The sequence below is a fragment of the Miscanthus floridulus genome, chromosome 1 (genome assembly GCF_019320115.1).
Source record: "Miscanthus floridulus cultivar M001 chromosome 1, ASM1932011v1, whole genome shotgun sequence".
In the NCBI taxonomy this organism is placed as follows: domain Eukaryota; kingdom Viridiplantae; phylum Streptophyta; class Magnoliopsida; order Poales; family Poaceae; genus Miscanthus; species Miscanthus floridulus.
Genome location: NC_089580.1, coordinates 185,334,472 through 185,340,471, shown reverse-complemented (window position 1 = coordinate 185,340,471; position 6,000 = coordinate 185,334,472).

Genomic DNA, 6,000 nt, shown 5'->3' with positions numbered 1-6,000 from the left:
TTTTTTAAATATAATTATTGTACCTTAGTCTAACTAGTACATTAGGAATTAGGATTAGTTGGTTCAATGCCAACCGAATCTCTTTAGCAAAATAATCTTACTTGCTCCATGTGCTATTGATTTCATTCTCTCTCTCTTTTTTACTTTTTCATTCTTTGTGTTAATATAAGGTGTTTTGGGCTGATGTATGCCTGGTTAACTTAATAATATAACCAAACCTCATTTATATAGCCGTGGTGATTAAAGGCTTAGTTGAAGTGAGTGAGAGTGTGCATATGCATGCATGCATGCATGCATACTTGAGTGGACAGCAGATGCTCATGTTGCAACGAAGCAAGTCGCATGTGCATGTTCACGCCTATCTGCCTACTGAAAACAGATGCTCATTATTGCAGCAAAGCAGTGGCGGAGCTAAAGAAATATGAGGGGGGGGTGCGGCCTTACAGGATTACTTCATAGCAATTACTTAGATATATATAATGTTCACATAAAGTGTGCCTTAATAGCACTATAGACAATATTTCAGCATTAATAAGGCAATAACAATGTACATCGACAATGAGGTAGTGGTAATAGTGTACCATTTACCAAAATATAGTTAGAAAATGCCACAATTACAAACAAAAGATTGTGGGCATTGGTAAAAGTGCAATATCCTCAACTACAAGATCCTCACTGACCTGAATGAAAAAGAGAATAAACCATTCAGTTTTAACCAAAGAATCTATAGAATGATTCACTTGAAAATGAAAAATAGATGCATACCTCTTATAGATCAAATCTACGACCTTTTCCTTCCATATTCATGAAGCGGTGAACCATGGCATCATTTGTAACTTTCATTAACTCTTCCTTCTCCAAGTAGCAAATAAGTTTATTACTCAAGTGTGCATCACCCATGCGGTTACTAAGAGAGATGTTTTCACAAATTTCATACCCGAAAAACATCTCTCCACTGTTGTGGTAGCAACTAGCAATACTAGTACAAGCTTCAAGAGTTTATAAACCATTGGATAACAATGATCTTTCTTTGTCTCCACCATTTTTTGTGCAAGCTCGCTAATAGTATTTATGTTAGAGAATCGATTGTCTCCTCTCACATCAGCAATATAGAGGCACGGATAGTGCCTAAGATACCTCAAATCTCCGGATAGCTAAAATCATCAGGATATAATTTTGCTAGGTTCAATAAACTGTCCACATTAAAATCATGAAATGAATCTCTTGGATTGAAAGCGGCTGAGCAAACAAGCAATTGAGAACTTGTCTCATTAAAGCGACTATCAAGCTCTTAAAAACTAGCCAATCTATAACATCATTGAAACAATCCACTTCATAATGATGCTTGTTTGTAATTCCAGATTTCTTCTTAGACTTTTGGGGATCAATATATGCATCTTCCATCTCTAACCTTGCAATACCATGAATCTCACAAACTCATTCACCTCATCCAATAATTTGCTCCACCCATCTCTTCCAAGGTTACTCAAATGCAATCTAGTTGATTTCAAGAACTTCATAGCATTCACAATGTCTTGATCCTTGTGTTGCAATGCTAATGACAAAGTGTTTGTGATGGTTAATCTGTCCAGCAAGAGATGCAAGAAAAATACAAAGTCAAAAGATTGAAAGTACACTAGAAGATTTGACGCTTGGTCTCTATTTTTCCAATCTTTATCATCCTTTTCCACAAATTGTAACACTTTAACAATTGTAGGGAACATGTCAACTAAACTTTTTAGAGTTTTATAATGGGAACTCCAACGAGTATCCCCATGTCTTTGAAGACATTGCTCTTGATTTAACCCTCTCCTAGTTTCTAGTTGTCCACAACCTAAGGCCTTTTTCACTTGTGCATGGTTGATATCTCTAATCATGTCCCTTCTCTTAGCTAATCCACCCACCACATTTAATAAGCTATGAATCATGGTTAGGAAATTACTAATACCCTTATGCTTTCTCACAACAGCCACAATGACTAATTGAAGTTGGTGAGCAAAACAATGAACATAATATGCTGATCTACTCACCTTGCATATTGTTAGCACCGTCATATCCTTGACCTCTAACTTGTTTTGAGCTCAACTTAAATTTTGCAAATAGAGAATCAATAGATGACTTGAGACAAGCGGAAGTTGTTTCACTCACATGCACAAGGCCAAGAAATCTCTCTTTCATAATTCCACATTTGTCAACATACCTTAAGACCACCGCCATTTGTTCTTTGCAAGAAACATCTCTTGACTCATCAACTAGCAAGCAAAACACATCATCTCCAAGTTCTCCAAGAATAGAGTGAATAATTTCATTTGCAAAACACTCAACAATGTATGTCTGGATGTCATGGGCCACCATACAACTATTAACTGCAATACCACTGCCTTCCCTAAATTCAGATTATGTTGTGCTAAGCAATCACAAACCTCCAAGAAATTCCCTTTGTTCAAAGATTGTTTTGACTCATCATGGCCATGGAAAGGTAAGCCTTGCTTCAATAATAGCCTAGAAGTATCAATGGATCTATTCAACTGAGTTAAATAAGCCCTCTTAGATGCTTCACTTTGCTTATGCAAAACAACATCTATGTGTTGATTTCTCTGTAACAAATCATCACACTTCTTCATTGCAATATAATGTGATCCACCAACATTGCCAACATGCAACTTTAGCCGCTCGTTCCTATGATAACCATTCCAACCATCGACAACAAATGCATTATATCATGCATCCTTCTTTTATCTAAACAAGAAACAACATAAACAATATGCTCTATCTTTTGATTCACTGTATTCAAGCCAACTTCCAAACTCATCGAACCATTCTGGTTGAAACCTTCTTGGATTATCCTTTTCCCCAATCTGTGTAGAGGGAAAATTGCACGTGCGAGGTTGGCATGGTCCATTCTCCAAATATTTCCTTCTCTCTCTCTCTCTCTCTCTCTCTGGTTAGGATGATAAGCATCAATGTCCTTCCTTAAGCCTAGATCATATTTGATCTCCTCTTCCTAATTAATATCATCTAGACGACATGAATTCCTTACACTATAACACTATCCGGTGCTTTTCTTTTATAAAAACTTTCCATGTATTTTTTAGAATCTACAAAAATATTTAATAAATATCACAGTAAGAACAAAAAACCCTAACCCTAAAATCTGAATGATCTGACAAGAATCACAAACTAAAATCATTGGATGATTGGACCAATGGAAATTGAAAAAAATGATAAAGTTACTTACTTTTTGAAGGATGACAGAAGAGCAGAGCAGGGAAAGGGAGGCGCAACTACCTGCTGCTGACGCCGTGTTGCCTGGCTGCCTACACTGGTGCTCCCAACGCCCAGCAGCAACAACAGTAGCGCCACCTAGGTGCCCACCGCCACCGATCAGAGCCATGAGCCCCTCCCTGAACCCTGATCGCTTGTGCTTTAGTGCTTGTGCGTGGAATCGGTGGAAGGTCCTAATATTGCAAGAATATAAATGAGTGAGTAGGATGGTTATACCGCCGTGTAGAGGAATGAACCAATCATAATATGAAGATCAAACCAATCACCGGGAGAATGTAAATGACAAGAGACAACCGATTTTTCTCCCGAGGTTCACGTGCTTCCCAACACGCTAGTCCCTGTTGTGTCGACCAACACTTGGTGGTTCAGTGGCTAAGAGGTGTTTCACAAACCTCCTCCACATGATTGGACACCGCAAGAACCTACCCACAAGTGAGGTAACTCAATGACATGAGCAATTTATTAGAGTTACCTTTTGACACTCCGTCGGAGAAGGTACAACTCTCCTCACAATCACCGAAGACGGCCACGAACAATCACCAACTCATGCTGATCCTCCACCACTGTACCGAGCCGTCTAGGTGGTGGCAACCACCAAGAGTAACAAGCGAAATCCGCAGCGCAACACAAATACCAAGTGCCTCTAGATGCAATCACTCAAGCAATGCACTTAGATTCTCTCCCAATCTCACAAAGATGATGAATCAATGATGGAGATGAGTGGGAGGGCTTTGGCTAAGCTCACAAGGTTGCTATGTCAATGAAAATGTACAAGAGAGTGAGCTAGAACCGGCCATGGGGCTTAAATAGAAGCCCCCACGAAATAGAGCCGTTGTACCCCTTCACTGGGTACTGATCGGGGTGACCGGACGCTCCGGTCCAGTTGACCGGACGCTGGATCCAGCGTCCGGTCGCCCAATGTAAGCCACGTGTCATTCTGAGTTAAACCTGAGCCACCAGATCTCAATGGCTATTAACTGACCGGATGCTCCAGCACAAATGATCGGACGCTCAGACCACAGTGTCCGGTCATTTCTAGTAAGCTCCCAAAACCATCTTTTGCCTACCGGACGTGTCCGGTCATGCCCGACCGGACCCTGCCAGCGTCCGATCACGCTGTGACTACTTACTGTGCTGCCCGACAACACAACCGGATGCAACCCTTTAGCGTCCGGTCGCTGAGCGACCCAGCGTCTGGTCAGTTGACTGACGCCAGCATCTTTGCGACCAGCTCCATTTCACTTCTAACTTCTCCACCCTTGCTCAAATGTGCCAACCACCAAGTGTATCACCTTGTGCACATGTGTTAGCATATTTTCACAAACATTTTCAAGGGTGTTAGCACTCCACTAGATCCTAAATGCATATGCAATGAATTAGAGCATCTAGTGGCACTTTGATAACCGCATTTCAATATGAGTTTCACTCCTCTTAATAGTACGGCTATCAATCCTAAATGTGATCACACTCTCTAAATGTCTTGATCACCAAAACAAAATAGCTCCTATGGTTTATACCTTTGCCTTGAGCTTTTTATTTTTCTCTTTCTTCTTTCTAAGTCCAAGCACTTGATCATCACCATGGCATCATCTTCATCATGCTATGATCTTTGTTTGCTTCGCAACTTGGAGTAGTGCTACCTATCTCACGATCATCTTGATAAACTAGGTTAGCGCTTAGGGTTTCATCAATTAACCAAAACCAAACTAGAGCTTTCAATCTCCCCCTTTTTGGTAATTGATGGCAACCCTTATACAAAGATATGAATTAAAGTTCAGTTGAATCCATGTTGCTTGCCCAAGCATATTTACCATGTGTAAAGGATATGGACAAGTCTCATGAACTCCATATGATAGCAATTGCTCCCCCTACATATGTGCTAAGAGTTTGGATTGAAGCTTTGCACATATGATTAGATAGGAAATATAGGAGACAATTTCTACCAAATGATGCTAAGGTATAAGAGGTGGACCTTTGAAGCATGATACCAATCAGAGTGCACTAATATACCATCCTTAGCACCATTAGTAACTAGACATACACAAAAACTAGAATACCCCATGAGATCAATTTTACAAATAAGGGTCTAGTTTCTATAGAATGAACATAAGTAGTTACTTTAGCCTATTCATGCTAGTTTTTCATTTTATCATTCAAGCCTATAACTAGCATACACCACACAAGCATGGATATGAAAATTTAGAACTTGTGCTATGCAAGCAAATATATGAAATGCACATTCAAATGCATCATACAAGTTTATGAGCTTGCTCCCCCTACTTGTGTGCTAAATTTTTTTAATTGATCCCTTTCCTTTATCATATCTCTCCCCCTATGTCAAATACTCCCCTATCACTCATATCTTTATTTCTCTCTCCCCCTTTGTCAACAATTAGCATAAAAGGTGAGCTCAAATTATAGATAGGTTAGGGTGAAACTATGTGAAATAAGGATCATTTTTCCAATTTGGTTCAATCTAGATTACTTGCAAAAGATACTTAACTCGGTTTGATCCAAGGACAAGCTTCTTCACACCTCCAATAAGGGTTATCTTATACCATGTTGAGTTAAACACTTATAGCTTATTTTCTAGATCAAACACTAGGTTCACAAGCCCACAAACATGTCATATGCTATCACTAGATCATTTCAAACATACAAGCAATAGTGGTACCATACAAGCATCAAATTTATTTGATTTTCATGTATGAGCCT